Source organism: Neophocaena asiaeorientalis, unplaced genomic scaffold (genome assembly GCF_003031525.2).
Source record: "Neophocaena asiaeorientalis asiaeorientalis breed wild unplaced genomic scaffold, Neophocaena_asiaeorientalis_V1.1 scaffold531, whole genome shotgun sequence".
NCBI classification, from domain to species: Eukaryota; Metazoa; Chordata; class Mammalia; order Artiodactyla; family Phocoenidae; genus Neophocaena; species Neophocaena asiaeorientalis.
In genome coordinates this window covers 589025-606030 of record NW_020175542.1, presented here as the reverse complement: position 1 = coordinate 606030, position 17006 = coordinate 589025, and the positions used below count along the sequence as shown (strand labels likewise).

Genomic DNA, 17006 nt, shown 5'->3' with positions numbered 1-17006 from the left:
CATCTTGACAGGTTGTATGTTTCTAGAAATTTATCTGTTTCTTCTAGGCTATGTAGTTTCTTGTTATATAGCTGTTCACAGTAGTCTCTTACAATCCTTTTAATTTCTGTGAAATCAGTTGTCATGTCTCCACTTTTATTTCTGATATTATTTTTCTAGTCTTCTCTTTTTTTCCTCAGGCTAGCTAAGGATTTGTCCATTTTGTTGATACCTTCAAAAAAACCGCTCTTGACAAAGGCTTGCTTGTAGGCAGTTTACTTTGGGAAGTAATCTCAGGGAACAGGAAAAGGGCAGAGGAAGACTTTGAAGACTGAAGCAGGGGAAAAAAGAAATCTAACAGAAGAGACGATTATTAAGCTGGTTTTATTGTAGCCAACTGAGACTGACCTTGTAGGAACCCTCTGAGGAACCTGTAGAATGTTCCTTAAAATAACCCCAGCTGAGGACAGATGACAAGAGTTATTTACTGCTGCACGTTGCTTCAGGATATTATAATCCCTAGTAACCTTATCCCCCTCCTCTTGATCATTCCTTAAGAATTCAGTCCAGATTTTACATCCCCACTGTCTACCACAATACTTTGAGCATAGAAGGTGCTTATTAATAAATACTTGTTGAATTCATCAATTGAATGTGCTCTCCTCCATAGTTATTCTGAGCCAAGAGGGGAGGTACTAAAATCTGCAGTGTACATGGAAACTTTCCCTTAAGCAAAAACTACGAATATTAACTATGAGTCCATTTGGACTGCTAAAATAAAATACCACAGACTGGGTGCTTATAAACAATACACATTTATTGTTCACAGTTCTGGAGGCTGGGAATTCAAGATCAGGGTACCAGGATGTTCACCTTCTAGTGAGGGTCCTCTTGGTGGTTCATAGCCTGCGCCTTCTCACTGTATCCTTACATGGTGGAAGGGGCTGGGGATCTCTCTGGGGCCTTTTTTATAAGGTACTAATTCCACTCATCAGGGTTCCACCCTCATGACTTAAACACCTCCCAAGGGCCCTACCTATTAATAACATCATACTGGGCATTAGAATTTCAACATACCTATTTTGTGGGGGACATAAATATTCAGGCTACAGCATTAACCTTTATCTCAGAAAAAGTGTCCAAATTATTCTCTACCTCTTGACCAAGGCTACCACTGGTGGGGTGGAAATGTCTTTCATACTTTTAAAATTTATGAATATATATCATTGTTCTACATTTCCTTGTTTACCTTAAACACACATACAGACAGAGACACACACACACAGACACACACATAACTTGCTCCAGAGTTATACTGCCTGGGTTTGAGGTCTGATATAGCTAACTATTCTCTAGGTGACTTTGGGCAAGTTGTTTAACCTCTCTGTTCCTGTGATTCTACACTGATAAAGTGGCAGTAGTTCTAATACCTGCCTCATGGGAGAATTATAGGTGATAAACCATGTAACCTACTTTATAAATAGGTACAAGCCCCCCAAATGAGGCATTTTATTGATAGTATATAGTAATAAAAGCACTGTTTGGGCCAGGGAAATATCTTCTGTGTATCTCTGGCCTCATCTGAGTACACGTTATCAGGGGCAATGTTGAAAATTTTTAACAACTGTCTGGCGTGGGCATTGACCAAACAGAGTGGTCACTGGTCATTAACAATCATTATGGCCCTACTGGTATGTACAGGCCAAACATAGGCATGCAGCTCCCTCAGAATTTTCCCAAAGCAGAGGGCTCCTCTGGTACTCTCCTGACTCCACTCCCTGTCTGCAGCTTTCCTGCATCCTGGGGTGGTCCTCCCATGCCACTCTTAGCCATTCTTCCCGCAGTTTTAGAGAATCAGGTGTGCTCTGCTGTGGAGAGAACCTGTGTTCTCTTTGCCCACGTGCGGCACCAGAGCCACCTGGAGTCTCCCCTCTCTCAGCTGTCTACGGGCACCAGCAAGCACAAACTTCCATTGGCCGATTGTGTAAGAACCAAGGGTGGAGGCTGCTCTCAGACTACAGCCATCAGTCTGACTTTGCATGGTTGTCAGCTGAAGAGGATATGTTTACTTTTATTAAGCAAAACAATGACTACAATAGAAAGCTTACAGCCATCTGGTTTCTGAAGAGTAGCAAACTTTTATCCACTGCCTCAGTTTATAAAACCAAACAGCTAAAATACAGTGAATTCCCACTCCATCCCTGTGGGATACATGGATGCTTTGGAAAAGGGAAAGAGGCAAATTTTTTACATGAGCTTTTGCGTTACGTATCTTTATAGGTTCTCATTCAACACGTGAAAGCTAGAAACGTGACCTTATAAATGTGAATCCCCAGGACTCTTTGGGATCTGTTCTGTTGGATTTTTTAAAGCTTATTGCATCGAGAGAGGGAATGAGATGTAGTGGAAAGAATGTGCAATTATAAGAGCTGGTTTTGTCTGTGACCTGTTATATTCTAACCATGGGAAAGTCAGAAAGGCATTGTCACTGAGCACTGGACTTTATAGCCTCGGGTACTGTGACACTCTTGAACGTAGCAACGAAGGGTGTGGGGGCACATCAAAAAATTCCCATCACCGCTCCCACTCCTCAAGTCATCTGAGTCAGCTCTGGGGGGGACAAAAACCTCAAGATTGGTTACCTCTGGCTGCCACCTGTCTTCTTTAGGTACAACCTCCCATTGTGACAAAGAACAAATGGAGCTGCCGGAGGAGTCTGTGTTCCAGTTGTCCAAAGAGCATGTCATGATGCCCAAAATGTGGCCAGTAAGGATGGGGGACTGCAAAGCTGGATGGGGACCTGGGAGATGTATTTGCAGTCTGATAGCCAAATCTCTGTCTTCCCATGCGTGGGGTACGTCTATCCTTCTGCAGTAGACATGCCCTTTTAGTGTTATGCAGACTGGCTTCAGAGTTTCTCTGACCAAGAATGTGAGTTGTACAAATGAAATTTCCATCACTCTTTTAAACAATAAGAAAAAAATGATAAGGTTAAAAAACCTGTTTTCATTATCACGATGTTTGTCATCAACAGATAGACAAACTATTAGCGCCTTGATAAAAAATGAAGTTTTTTCAAATATTTGAAAGCTGAAAATTATGTTTCATTGTTTAATCACATTCTTGAACAAATAGGTATTTTGTGGACAATGTCTAACCTGAATTTGAAGAGCCCATCATTCAAAAAGTCTTGATCAAGAATTGTGTCAAGCTATTATTTGGAAGTTATACAAATTGAATATTTAGAATAATCTATAATGCTTTGAACTTTATTTTTATAATAATATAAATAAGGTATAATAAAATCTCCCAAGCACATACACTTTCACATCCCTCAGTTAACTCCTGCATTCTGTATAAATGTCTTGATTTTCTGTGTTCTGCCTTAAAGGGTGGGTTTGAGGCTCTTTGGAGAAAATTCATAAGAATATGCTTTATGAATCACATTTTTTTTGGCACAACTATCATGTATTAGCTCTTATGTTACTTTCAACCCAATCCTTTCCCATTCTGACAGGCCATTTCAGCCTCCAGATACTTTATCGATATTTTTTGCCCTATTGCATTCATTCACACACACACACACACGCACACACACACACTTCTTATTCAAAATACTGAGGAAACTGGAATATTTCAGAATTGAGTTAACAGAAGGCAACTTCTACCTGGTGCCCCAAAAGACATGGTCCCCATATTCCACATACCAAAGCCTGAACAAATACAACTACTCCTTTAGTTTATAGCCCTTTTTAAACTTCACATGGCCAACATTTTCACTGAAACTTTTCTTTCTGTGAATGTGCTTTGTTTTAGCATGTAAGATCCTAGAGGGCAGAAGCATGTTTCAGAGCACTGGACAGATATATATATTTATTGGATGATGTAAATTTTAGCACTCTGCCCCAACAGAGCCAAACAATTTCCTCTAGTTCTTCTGGGTCTTAACAAAGTAGGTAAGGACAACAGGGCATTATAATCCTGATTTCCATTTAACAAACAAGAGCATTAAAGACACCGAAGAGATAATATAACACAATGGTTCTGTCCCTTCTACTTCTAGAACATGTACTGACTCCATCCACTTCCCTCTAATTTCACTCTCTCCATCTTCTCTTGTGTAGTCTCGGTCTAAGCCGTCATCATGTCACCTGGACCATGATAACTGGTCTCCCTCTCTTGATTCCTTACAATGTATTCCCCACACAGCAGCCTGATCCTATCACTGCCCTGAATGGAATCCTTCAGTGATTTCCTATCTCACTTGGAATGGAATCCAAACTCCTAACCATAGCTTACTGGATCTGATGTGATCTGGCTCACTCACGTCATCTCCTGCTGTTTCGTCTGGCTTAATGTGCTTCAGCCACCCTGTTGATTGATCCTTGATTCTGCCCAAGCCCCTTTATCACAGCTTTTGCGTCTGTGTTTCCCTCTGCCTAGGATCTCTTTCCTCAGATCTTCATACAGCCAGCTGCTTCTTATTCTTCAACTCTTTGACTCTCCTAATTAGAAAGAACTTCCGTGGCCATCCTGATTAAAGAAGCCTTCCAGCAAACCTATGGATTTGCTGTGTTGTCATCATAGCACCATGCTTAGCAGTCACTCAAATTTGAATCTATCTTGCTTAATTATTTGTCTCTGTATTTATCTTCTACTTCTCCAATGAAAGACAAACTCAAGAGCAAGCAACTTGTCTCCTCTTCCCACCACTGAATCCCAGCGGCTTTTAGAGTACGTGGCAGATAGTAGTCAATCAATAATGATTTACTGAATGAAGGAATGCGTGAATGAATGAAACGTATCATGTCAAACACTCTGAAATTGTTACGACAGGTTATTGGGTCAGAAGATCCTGCTGAGAAGGTAGAAAGAAAAGGAGTAGAAGTTGCTAAAATTTATGCTACCGAAGTGATATTTCCTTGTCAGTTGTAAATAAGGCTATCAAGAGCAAAGAAGGTAAAGAAATTTTTTCAGGTTCACTCTACTAACAGCCAAGCTAGGATTCAAATCTGAAACTGTGTAAGTCTAAAATGCACGGCCTTTTTACTGCATAGGACTGGCAATAAATGGCCAGGTTCCTTTCACTTAAAAAATGTCCAATGGCATAGTGGTTAATATTATTACGTAATTTTTAAAAATGTCATCAATCTCAACTGAATATTCATGGTGTTTGAGAATCACATTCTTTCTTATAAATATTACTTTTATTCCTCTTAAATTATTGCAAGTGACTTGCCAAACCATGGGTCAGCAGTATGCTGACTCCCTAAAGAAAGAAACTAATATTTGCAGTAAATTTCCTCTATTCTGGACCACAAAGATGTGCAAAGAGAAGATGGGTTAAAAAAAAAAAAAAAAAGTGCATTTGGTTGGAAATAAGAAACTAATTCTGGGAAACCAATCAAATTGCCTCTTTGGAAGCAATCCCAGAGTTTTGAAAGTTACGCTTTAAAATAAAAGGAAGGTGCTCAAAGAAATTAAATGGCTATCTATAAACCACAGTGATTGCACCTCTCATCTCAGGAATGACAGGCTCTGTTGTACACGAGGTAAATTCTCTCCCACCAGCTAGTAAGTTCTTGACTCAGAATCACAGTCAGGCAAGCCATGCAACAAAGTCTACCAATGAATCCATTTATTCTCTGGGCAAAGACCGGCTCCATGTGCTCTACTGTTCACATTCTCAGCTCTAGTCAGGTCTGTTGTGCCACATACAACCACTTCTTATATCATTTTGTTCTCACAGCATCCCTTTTTCTCCTATTTAATCAATTATGAAACTAAATCTTAGAGAGAAGAGACTTGCCCAAGGTCGCACAACTCAAGGTGTTATTATTGAGACTCAGTCCCATAGGGTGTGACTTTAGAACCCAAACCCTAAACCATTCCATTATATTCCATGTGCTTACAGTTGAAAACTATGCTGACTCTTTTAAAATGAAAACAGAACAAAAAACTTACAATCAGCTGGTTTACTTAATTTGTTTTTTTATAATGTTGCTTACTGTAAGTTAAAACATAAATCTATATATGTGTTTTTTATGCTTAGAGCTCATATAAAACTATAAAACCAAAATATGGTTGGAAGTTAAATATAAAAGAAGAACCGTATCCAAATTAACACAATTTTATGGGGGAAATGAATCTTGCTTTACGGAAACTAAACTGTCACTCACAGCAGGGATATAGTAGTGATTCCCTGGTGGGAATTCTTTTTGACTTGGCACACCTCCAATACTGTGGGTCATGATGGCTCTATTCTACCACGACTTTTCTCCATTAAAAATACTAAGACACCTTGGTTTGTGACGATCATTTGGCCCTCACATAGCTCGAGCTCGACATTGACATAATGGCTCTTCCTCTGTTCTTTTCTCGTTAGCCTGTGACAATTAAATGTCGCCACCAAGTGCCAATGTGAGCATAAGCACAGGTGTGAACGCAGGCACAGAAATCATGCAGCAGTACTTGCTTAGAAAGGGGTCATCCAGATAGTCAAGAAGTGCTGGTAGTCAGTATTTTAGGATAACCAAACTGAACATGAAATTTTAAAATGTTTAGAGATGAATGTGGAAACCTCAAAAGTATGTCCCTGGACACCCCCAAGGGTCTGCAGATCCCAGGTTGAGTAACCATGTTTGCAGTTGATCTATCTGAGTTCAAATGATGACACTACCAACTCAGTTTCTCCATCCATATAATGGGAATAGAAAGAAGGCTGTTCTACAGTTGTCATGAGCGTTAATGGCTACAATGCACGTAAATTGCTCAACTCATAAGATAAAGGATAAGATAAAAGCTCTGTAAATCTTTTCTAGTATTGTTAATATTATTAGGTGATCATGGTATATTGAGGAAAGCAGATATGCATACAACTAATAAGACCCAGAGAAAAACTGCTTTGTATATTTATACACAAAGTGCCCTGTTAGCACAGATGAGGCAGTGACAACAACAAATTCACACAGCTGGTAATTGACAAGGCTGGGATTCCAACCTGGACAGCCTGGCTCTGTGGGCTGTGCTTTTGATTCTTGAAAGAGATTTAAAATTAACAAGTATCAATAAAAGGGAGAGGAACATTGGTAATCAGCAGAGCCAGTCCATCTGACTCTCAAATCCTCACACTAAAGCACTGTGATCTCCTGACTCTGTAGCAAGTGCCGCAAAAGTCTGAACTTTAAGAGCCCCATTCAGTCTTGGGGCCCTTTCCCCCCCCCACTTCCTGGAAAATACAGGTATTGCTCTGGGGTTCCTCCTACTTTGTACATCATGCATTTTAATTTTTATACGTTTTTTTTAATTGAATGAAAGATTCTTTAAATTCTATAGTGCTTTACAATTTTCAAAAGTTTCACACATATGATTTCATATAATCCCATAATAACAATTTTCTTCCCGCTTCTCCTGTATTGCCCCTCTCTCCACTGGTAACCACTAGTTTGTTCTCTGTATATGTGAGTCTGCTTCTTTTTTGTTTTATTCACTAGTTTGTTGTAGTTTTAGATTCCACATATAAGTGATATCATACAGTATTTGTCTTTCTCTGTCTGACTTATCTCACTTAGCACAATGTCCTCCAAGTCCATCCATCCATTCTTGCAAATGGCAAGATTTCATTCTTTTTTATGGCTGAGTAGTATTCCATTGTATGTATGTATGTATATATATATATATATATATATATATACACCACATCTTCTTTATCCATTCATCTGTTGATGGACATTTAGGTTTCTTCCATACCTTGGCAACTGTAAATATTGCTGCTATGAACATTGGGGTGCATGTATCTTTTCGAGTGAGTGTTTTTCAGATATATATCCAGGAGTAGAATTGCTGGGTCATATGGTAGTTCTGTTTTTAGTTGTTTGAGAAACTGCATATTGTTTTCCAGAGTGGCTGCACCAGTTTACACTCCCACCAACAGTGTGCGAGTGTTCCCTTTTCTCCACACCCTCGCCAACATTTGTCATTTGTGGGTTTTTTGGGGTTTTTTTGATGACAGCCATCCATTCTGACTGGTATGAGGTGATATCTCATTGTGGTTTTGACTTGCAGTTCCCTGATGATTAACGATGTTGAGCATATTTTCATGTGCCTGTTGGCCATCTGCATTTCTTCTTTGGAAAAATGTCTATTCAGGTCTTCTGCCCATTTTTTAATCGGGTTTTTGCTTTTTTGATGTTGCGTTGTATTAGGTGTTTATATATGTTACATCACACATTTTAAAAGGAAGTGAGTGCTCCCCAGTCCATATTGACATAAATCACATAAATCACCCAGAGAGTTTGCTTGCTTCTGCACAAAGTTTAAGAAATTAAATTAGTAGTCAGCACTTAAATATCAGATTTTATATAACAATCCAGGTTTCTGCCATCTCCTGAGCAATCAGAATATCTAGAAACATTGAGCCCGTATTCCCCATGATGACAACTGAATGGAGCTTAGCTTCAAAACAGGCATCTGAGCCTTTTATTTGTCTTAGTTTCCTCCCTAAAATCTTCTCTTACCATCAGTGGTAGTCTGGTGCCCACAGGCACTGATGTGGGAGACTCCTGGAAAGCACTCATGTGTGTCCACTACTATTACTGAGGATGTTTTGTTGTTGTGGACTGGCTTAGATGCCCAGCACTCTCAGAGCCTGGGACCTGGGTGGTGTGGTAGCTGGCAAAAAGTGGCAATGAATTTCCCCCACGCCTGCATGCACATCCCTTTGTAGTATGACTTTGCCACTTCTCCTCTCCATCCTGCAAATCTGGGCTTGGCCCCATGACTTGCTTTGGCAAATGGGCGTCGGCAAGGGAGTGCTTATGCCTTGGGATCTTCCCTCTCTGGCTACTGAGATCCCTTAGCCACCACGTGACAAGCCCGGTGCACCTATTGGAGGATGAGTAACAATGTGGAGGGATGGGTCCAGCCATGGGAGCAAGGCCATCCTAGGGCAGTGGGTCAGAAATGACCCCCAAACCAAGAGAAGTAAGAAAGCGCTATTGTGTTAATGTGGGTTGGCTTTTAGAGAGCAACAGCTAACTCACAAGAAGGCAAAGACCCAGAATATCTACCATGCGACAGCATAAACTCTGATTTTCCTGAGGGTCTTCTCAGGAAAGAGAATTAGGCATTCTCTCTCTACAAATAAGGCCTAAAGCAAGTGACTCCTCTACTTTAGTTTTTAATGAAAAAGGACAGAATTGAAATCACTAGTGAGAGAATATTTAGGGTGTTTTTATAACTGGGAAGTGAACATTAAGGTAAATATACAGAAAACCAAGGTAAAGGTAATTTAACCAGTTACAGAAGTCATAGAACATGCAAAAAAAAAATACACATAATCATACCATTCTAAGACAATTCCTTGATGATTTTGTAATTATCCAGGTTCTATTTGTGTGCATATGAACTTATTTTTTGAAAAGTTATCAAAATGGTGATAATAAAATCAACAATAAGAAGAAAAATAAGAATAACTTCTGTATTGAGCTCTTATGTACCCAGCACTTTTCTAAGGACTCACGCAGATTTTCTCCTTCAAATACACCACCACATGAGGCACATCCTATTATTAGTAGTAGTATTTTTTATTGAAGTATAATTGATTTACAATAATGTGTTAGTTTCAGGTGTACAGCAGAGTGGTTTGGTTATATGTATACACACATGTACATATGTATGTGTGTATACAAGCACACACACACATTCTTTTTTTCGATTCTTTTCCTTATAGTTTATTACAAGATATTGAATATCCCTGTGCTATACAGTAGGTCCTTGTTCTGAGACATCCTATTATTATGTCCATTGTACAGACGAGCAAAATGAGTCTCAGAGAGATTGGGTAACTTCTCCAGAATTCCAGAGCTAGGACCTAATCTGCAGTTCTATTATATATCCATGCTATTAATGTCTACACTTTACCATTTTCGTTGGGTTAACAGTCATAGTAATGAAGGGATTTATATCTATAAAGCTGCCCAGAGAAGACCTGAATTTGAACAGGAGGGTTTTTTTGGTTTTTCTTTTTTTCCTCATTTCTTAAATTTAATCTGACTGTTTCAAGTTCACTTTAAATATACCATAACAGAGCTGAGCAGAGACATTCTTATTTCAATCCACCAGAGGGCAGTATGAGGCAGAGTTTCCTTCTGAAGACGAGTTTCCCATCTGAGCACTCCTGCTGCCTTACCTGGGGGCACTGAGCTCTGGTCTCCACCTTCATTTCTATTGCTATCTTTTTGTATTGTTGGTTTTTTCATTTTAAGATGCTTAGAGATGCCCCCAGTTTTTAGAACATTATTCTTTTCCAACTAAGCAGCATGGGGCTGTGGAAACAGTGCTGGATAAAATAACCGAGAGCTTCTTTACCTGTGGTCCTGCATTTGTGATTCCCTGACCTTTGGCTATCACTGAGCTTCCTGGGTCAGATTCATTTACATCATGAGATGATAAAGTTGGACGAATTCTGAGGATCACTCCAACTCTCACATTCTACAATTTCTAATGTAGAAGGTGCTGTGAGTCTTAATTAGCACTGTGTAAACAACGGTATGTAAGAAATGTCACATTTGTTGTTGTCGTCATTATTATTAGTAAACAGAATTATATGACTGAGTCTCCAACCTACCAGACTGATGAAAGATGCAGTCTGTCATTATTGGGGCTCCCTGCAACTCTCGCCAACCCTAATTACCTCACAGTCCATGAGTGTTACAGAGTGTCCAAGGGTCAGGGAGGAGCCTGCTTTTGAGGCTTCTGGCCACACTGGTCTCCTGGGGTCAAGGAACTGCTGCTTGTGTTTCTTGCTTGGAGGACCCTTGTCTAAGCTGGGAACCTAGGGCCCAACATCCATGAGTAGGTCTCAGAGTCAGGAAGGCTCTGACCCATAGCAGAAAACATGTGTTATGGATCGAAGCCCTTCTCTGGCTGCCCACAAAGGTACTTCCTTGCTCCTTTCTTCCTATCAGAGTTGCTTTCATGAGCTCACATTTTCACTCACAGGAGAGAGAGGGAGGAAGAGAGAGTGAGGAGGGAGGGAGAAGAGGAGAGTCGTCCTCTGGCCACTTCTACTTGACCCCTACAAAAGTCCTAGGAAAAGGCAATGCGAAAGGCCTGGCTATCTTCATGGGAAGGAAGAGGGAAACCCTAGACCAAAACATGTTAATGTTTCAATAAATATTGTTCTTCCACCCCAAAAACCCAGAACCTAGAGTGAAGGAGGGATAATGTCTTGGGTAGATTGTATTCTCAACAGTGCCAGAAACAAGTTGCTCAGTGACTATCGGGTGGTTAACTTTCTTCTTCAGTCTGAAAGAGAAAAGGAAGAATGGGCAGAATTAGATTTTGAACCAAAATGGCAGGCATATGAATCAGGAACCAGGCATGGGTGTGAATTCTGGATCCACTGTTTCCTGGCTATGGGACCTTGGAGAATACTGACTCTTCCTTCTTCAGCAAGGAGGTGTACAAATTTTGCATCCAGTCTAAAGGAATTTGCTGATTGCTTGAAACCGGCTTAACACCCCTGCCCTTGGGAATGTCTGCAGACCCTTTCATGGGGTCCTGAAGCCACACTGGAGAAAGCCTTGGGAGTTCTGTCCTCCTTGGTTGGGAACGTTCAACTCTGTCCCTCTGTCCACCTGTTCAGACCTCTTGGCCTATATCTGATCCTCTGCAGAGCGCTGTGGATTGATACTCTTCTGGACACTCTTTTTTTTTTTTTTTTCTTCTTTTACTAGACTCTCTCTTTACGGCAGCCTTTTTCATCTCATGTGTTGCTCACTCTGTAAACTGAGATCTTGCTCCAGGTTCAAAACTCTAAGCCAGATTCACAGCCCCAGGCCCCTAGAAATTGTCCATTAAGTGCAACAAAGGTCTATTGTACCCAAGTAGCTGGACCACGTACCTTCCCAACAGCAATGCACGAGGGTTACCCCTGACACATCCTCCCTAGCATTCTGTATCCACAGACTTGCCTTATCCGCCTTCATTTTCTGCTGCTTTTTATTGTTTGTTGTTAATTTTGGTAAAAGTACATGACATGAAATCTACCCTCCTAACAAAGTTTTAAACGTACAAAACATTTTTTGTGTGTTTTTATCATGTATATCCTGATGACTAAGAAAATTTAGCATTTTAAAACAGGTTGATTAGGTTGCCTCTTTCTGAGTGGCCTCTTGGAAAACTTTTGCCCACATTTCTGTTGTTGTTTTTTGTTCATTTTATTAACTTATAAGTGTTCTTTATATAGCCTAGATATTAGCCCTTTGTCAAATTTACATGTGACAAATGTATATTTCCAGTCTACAGCTGATCTTTTCACTTTGTTTATAGGACCTGTTGATGAAGTTTAATGTGTTGAATCTATCTTTTTTTTTTTTTCTTTTTGAATTGTGCTCTTTGTGTCTTGTTTAAGAAATCCTTCCTACAGGAAACTTGCAGAAGCCTCTTAGATAGCCTCATCCACAAGAGGGCAGACAGCGGAAGCAAGAAGAACTACAGTCCTGCAGCCTGTGGAACAAAAACCACATTCACAGAAAGATAGACAAGATGAAAAGGCATAGGGCTATGTACCAGATGAAAGAACAAGATAAAACCCCAGAAAAACAACTAAATGAAGTGGAGATAGGCAACCTTCCAGAAAGAGAATTCAGAATAATGATAGTGAAGATGATCCAGGACCTCAGGAAAAGAATGGAGGCAAAGATCAAGAAGATGCAAGAAATGTTTAACAAAGACCTAGAAGAATTAAAGAAAAAACAAACAGAGATGAACAACACAATACCTGAGATGAAAAATACACTAGAAGGAATCAATAGCAGAATAACTGAGGCAGAGAACGGATAACTGACCTGGAAGACAGAATGGTGGAATTCACTGCCACAGAACAGAATAAAGAAAAAAGAATGAAAAGAAATGAAGACAGCCTAAGAGACCTCTGGGATAACATTAAATGCAACAACATCTGCATTATATGGGTCCCAGAAGGAGAAGAGAGAGAGAAGGGACCCGAGAAATATTTGAAGAGATTATAGTCGAAAACTTACCTAACATAGGAAAGGAAAGAGCCACCCAAGTCCAGGAAGTGCAGAGAGTCCCATACAGGATAAACCCAAGGAAAACACACTGGCAAAAATTAAAGGCAAAGAAAAATTACTGAAAGCAGCAAGGGAAAAGCAACAAATAACATACAAGGGAACTCTCATAAGGTTAACAGCTGATTTCTCAGCAGAAACTCTACAAGCCAGAAGGGAGTGGCATGATATACTTAAAGTGATGAAAGGGAAGACCCTACAACCAAGATTATTCTACCTGGCAATAATCTCATTCAGATTCGATGGAGAAATCAAAAGCTTTACAGACAGGCAAAAGCTAAGAGAATTCAGCACCACCAAACCAGCTCTACAACAAATGCTAAAGGAATTTCTCTAAGTGGGAAACACAAGAGAAGAAAAGGACCTACAAAAAGAAAACCCAAAACAATTAAGAAAATGGTCATAGGAATATACATATCGAAAATTACCTTAAACGTGAATGGATTAAATGCTCCAACCAAAAGACACAAGCTTGCTGAATGGATACAAAAACAAGACCCATATATATGCTGTCTACAAGAGACCCACTTCAGGCCTAGGGACACATTCAGACTGAAAGTGAGGGGATGGAAAAAGATATTCCATGCAAATGGAAGTCAAAAGAAAGCTGGAGTAGCAATACTCATATCAGATAAAATAGACTTCAAAATAAAGAATGTTTATAAATAAAGAGACAAAGAAGGGCACTACAAAATGATCAAGGGATACATCCAAGAAGAAGCTATAACAATTATAAATATATATGCACCCAACATAGGAGCACCTCAATACATAAGGCAACTGCTGACAGCTATAAAAGAGGAAATCAACAGTAACACACTAATAGTGGGGGACTTTAACACCTCACTTACATCAATGGACAGATCATCCAAACAAAAAATTACTAAGGAAACACAAGCTTTAAATGACACAATACACCGATAGATTTAATTGATATGTATAGGACATTCCATCCAAAAACAGCAGATTACACTTTTTTCTCAAGTGTGCACAGAACATTCTCCAGGATAGATCACATCTTGGGTCACAGATCAAGCCTCAGTAAATTTAAGAAAATTGAAATCATATCAAGCATCTTTTCTGACCACAATGCTATGAGATTAGAAATCAATTACAGGTGAAAAAAACGTAAAAAACACAAACACATGGAGGCTAAACTATATGTTACTAGATAACCAAGAGATCACTGAAGCAATCAAAGAGGAAATCAGAAATTCATGAAAAGCTGCTCAACATCACTAATAATTAGAGAAATGCAAATCAAAACTACAATGAAGTATCACCTCCCACCAGTTAGAGAGGGCATCATTAGAAAATCTATAAAAACAAATGCTGGAGAAGGTGTGGAGAACAGGGAACCCTCTTGCACTGTTGGTAGGAATGTAAATGAATAGAGTCACTATGGAGAACAGTATGGAGGTTCCTTAAAAAACTAAAAATTATATTAACGCATATATGTGGAACCTAGAAAAATGATACAGATGAACTGGTTTGCAGGGCAGAAGTTGAGACACAGATGTAGAGAAGAAATGTATGGACATCAAGGGGGGAAAGCGGCGGGGGCTGGGGCTGGTGGTGTGATGAATTGGGAGATTGGGATTGACATCTGTACACTGATGTGTATAAAATGGATAACTAATAAGAATCTGCTGTATAAAAAAATAAAATAAAATTCAAAACCATAAAGTTTTAAAAAAGACCTAGTAAATGATACACTTTCCAAAGACAAAAAAAGAAAAAAGAAATCCTTCCTACACTGAAAAAGTGAGTGGGATCAAATTTTATTTTATTTTTTATTAAAAATGGCATTTATTTATTTTATCAATTTACATTCCCACCAGTGGTGCAAGAGGGTTCCCTTTTCTAGTGGGATCAAATTTTAAAGAGCTTTTGCTTGCCTACCCTCAAAACACGTTTCTAAGATCTCTTTTAAAATTCTAAAAATTGACAACGTCTACCTTAAGGATGTTAGTTAGTTAAATGCCATTGATTCACCTAGTTGCTCATATGAAAACAATAATGACAGATTCCTATCTTACATTATACCCAAAAATCGATGCTAGAGACTTAAAAACACCATATGTGAAAAGAACAACTTTTAGAAAAATATATAGGACAGAGAGCTGATTTTATTAAAAAGCTTTTCTTTCAAAATTCAGCCCCACTCTATTTTGTCAGAGACCCAGTATTGTAACTGCAGTGAACAAGTTGTAATGCAGCAAAGATACGTGAGAGCAGTGGCCAGACACGTGGCTGTCCATGCATTACGGCCAGATCATAAAGGGTCTTGACACTAGACCATGGAGTTGGAATTTTATCCAGACAGCTGTTGAGAGGTTTTACATAGGAGAGGGAGGTGATCATCGGATTTGCCTTTTAGAAAGACAGCTACGGCAGGACTAAGGTATAGACCCCGGGAGAGGGAGAAATAGGATGGAAAGGAAAATGGCGAGAAGGCTGTTGAATAATCTAGGTGAGAGCAATGGGGCTTTGAAATGGGGCAGCAGCTGCTGTGAGGGATAAGAAAGGGGCGAATTTAAGAGCTTTTAAGGAGACAAATTTGCTGGGAGCTAGTTAATGTAAATTAGCTTTTTCCTGGCTACAAGTAATCGGCCACCTGGAAATACAGACTTGAGAGGGGCACAAAGAGAAACCTGAGTACCTATGTGAGGGCCAGTCCTGGGGTGGAGGAAACCCACTCATATTTTCTCCGTCTCAAAACTCCTCTTTTAAGGAGATGGAAAAAATATCTTTCCTTTGTGAGTGCACAATTCTTTGACAATAGCGTTTTAATACTAAAAAGCAAGTTATTTGATTTTGATAACATTTCTTATTTTCCAAGGAAAAATAAGAGGCTTACACAGTGGCGCTTCCCAGTGAAGGGAAAGACACTTCAAATTCTCAAAGCAAGGTGAAACTTAGAACAAATCAATTTGAGGGAATTATGCTTAACAAATGGTAAATTGTGAAATGCACGTTATTCACTTGCATCTCCTGCCTTTTCTGAGTGGAAACAACTGGGAGCTCATTACCTGTGCCAGGAAATGCCTCTCTATCCCCACACTGCCCACAAAGGCATAAAAGGTTACTGCTTTAGAAAATGAGACAATAACAGGGGAAAGAGGGGAAAGAGGAGATTGCTTTTTCATACCAATTAGTTGGATGAAATAATATTGGTGACTTCTGTAGCAAGGGTGAATTGAAGACTGTATATGCTAATTTGAATGAAGATGTCCTAAAAATACTTACCAACGAGAAGGGTATAGGAACATCAAACTTTTGACAGAAACTATCAAAAATTTTAGTGTAATAACATAAATAACATTTATGAAGTTCTTACCACTTTCAGTGGTGTCAGTATTGTTCACTGACCACCTCCCCTATGGTGAACAATGGCTACTCTGGTTTCCAGCTTCACATCTGGATGCCATATCATCAGTGCACACCTCATCGGCTCAAATTTAGTTAAGTCCCCCAGTCAGGAGAATGCATGTGCTGTTTTCCTTAAGCCAAAGTTAACTAAAGGAATCACTATGTCCAAGGGACCAAGAGGACTTCGATTGACTTTGGCCTATCAGAGTCCACCCTTGAACCTGGAGATAAAGTCAGCTTAGCTTCAAAGTACAGGGCTATCTGGGAAAAGGCTGGATAATGGCAGAATCATCTGAGTTCTGCTATGAACAGAGAATAGGGACTGTGTTATTACTCATAGCATTCTAAACATAGATGGGAAGGATTTGGCATGTTCTAATAGTTGGTGCCTGGTAAAGAAACTTAGCTGAAATATGGGTGCAAATTTGAATACCTTATGTTTTTATACTTTTCAAAGTTCCTTTACACTGAATCGCATTTGATCCCATAAAAGCCATGGAGATTTTCAAGGGAGACAATATGATTCCCTTTCTTTTGCAGATGGAGAAACAGAGGGAGGAA

The 17006-nt window shown here is 39.5% G+C and overlaps 1 protein-coding gene across 2 annotated transcripts in view; it reads left to right on the top strand.

Annotated features, from left to right (window-relative positions):
• Positions 1–17006, top strand: part of PPP2R2B (protein phosphatase 2 regulatory subunit Bbeta) — a 656680-nt gene that overhangs the window by 125182 nt on the left and 514492 nt on the right. The window lies entirely within an intron of this gene.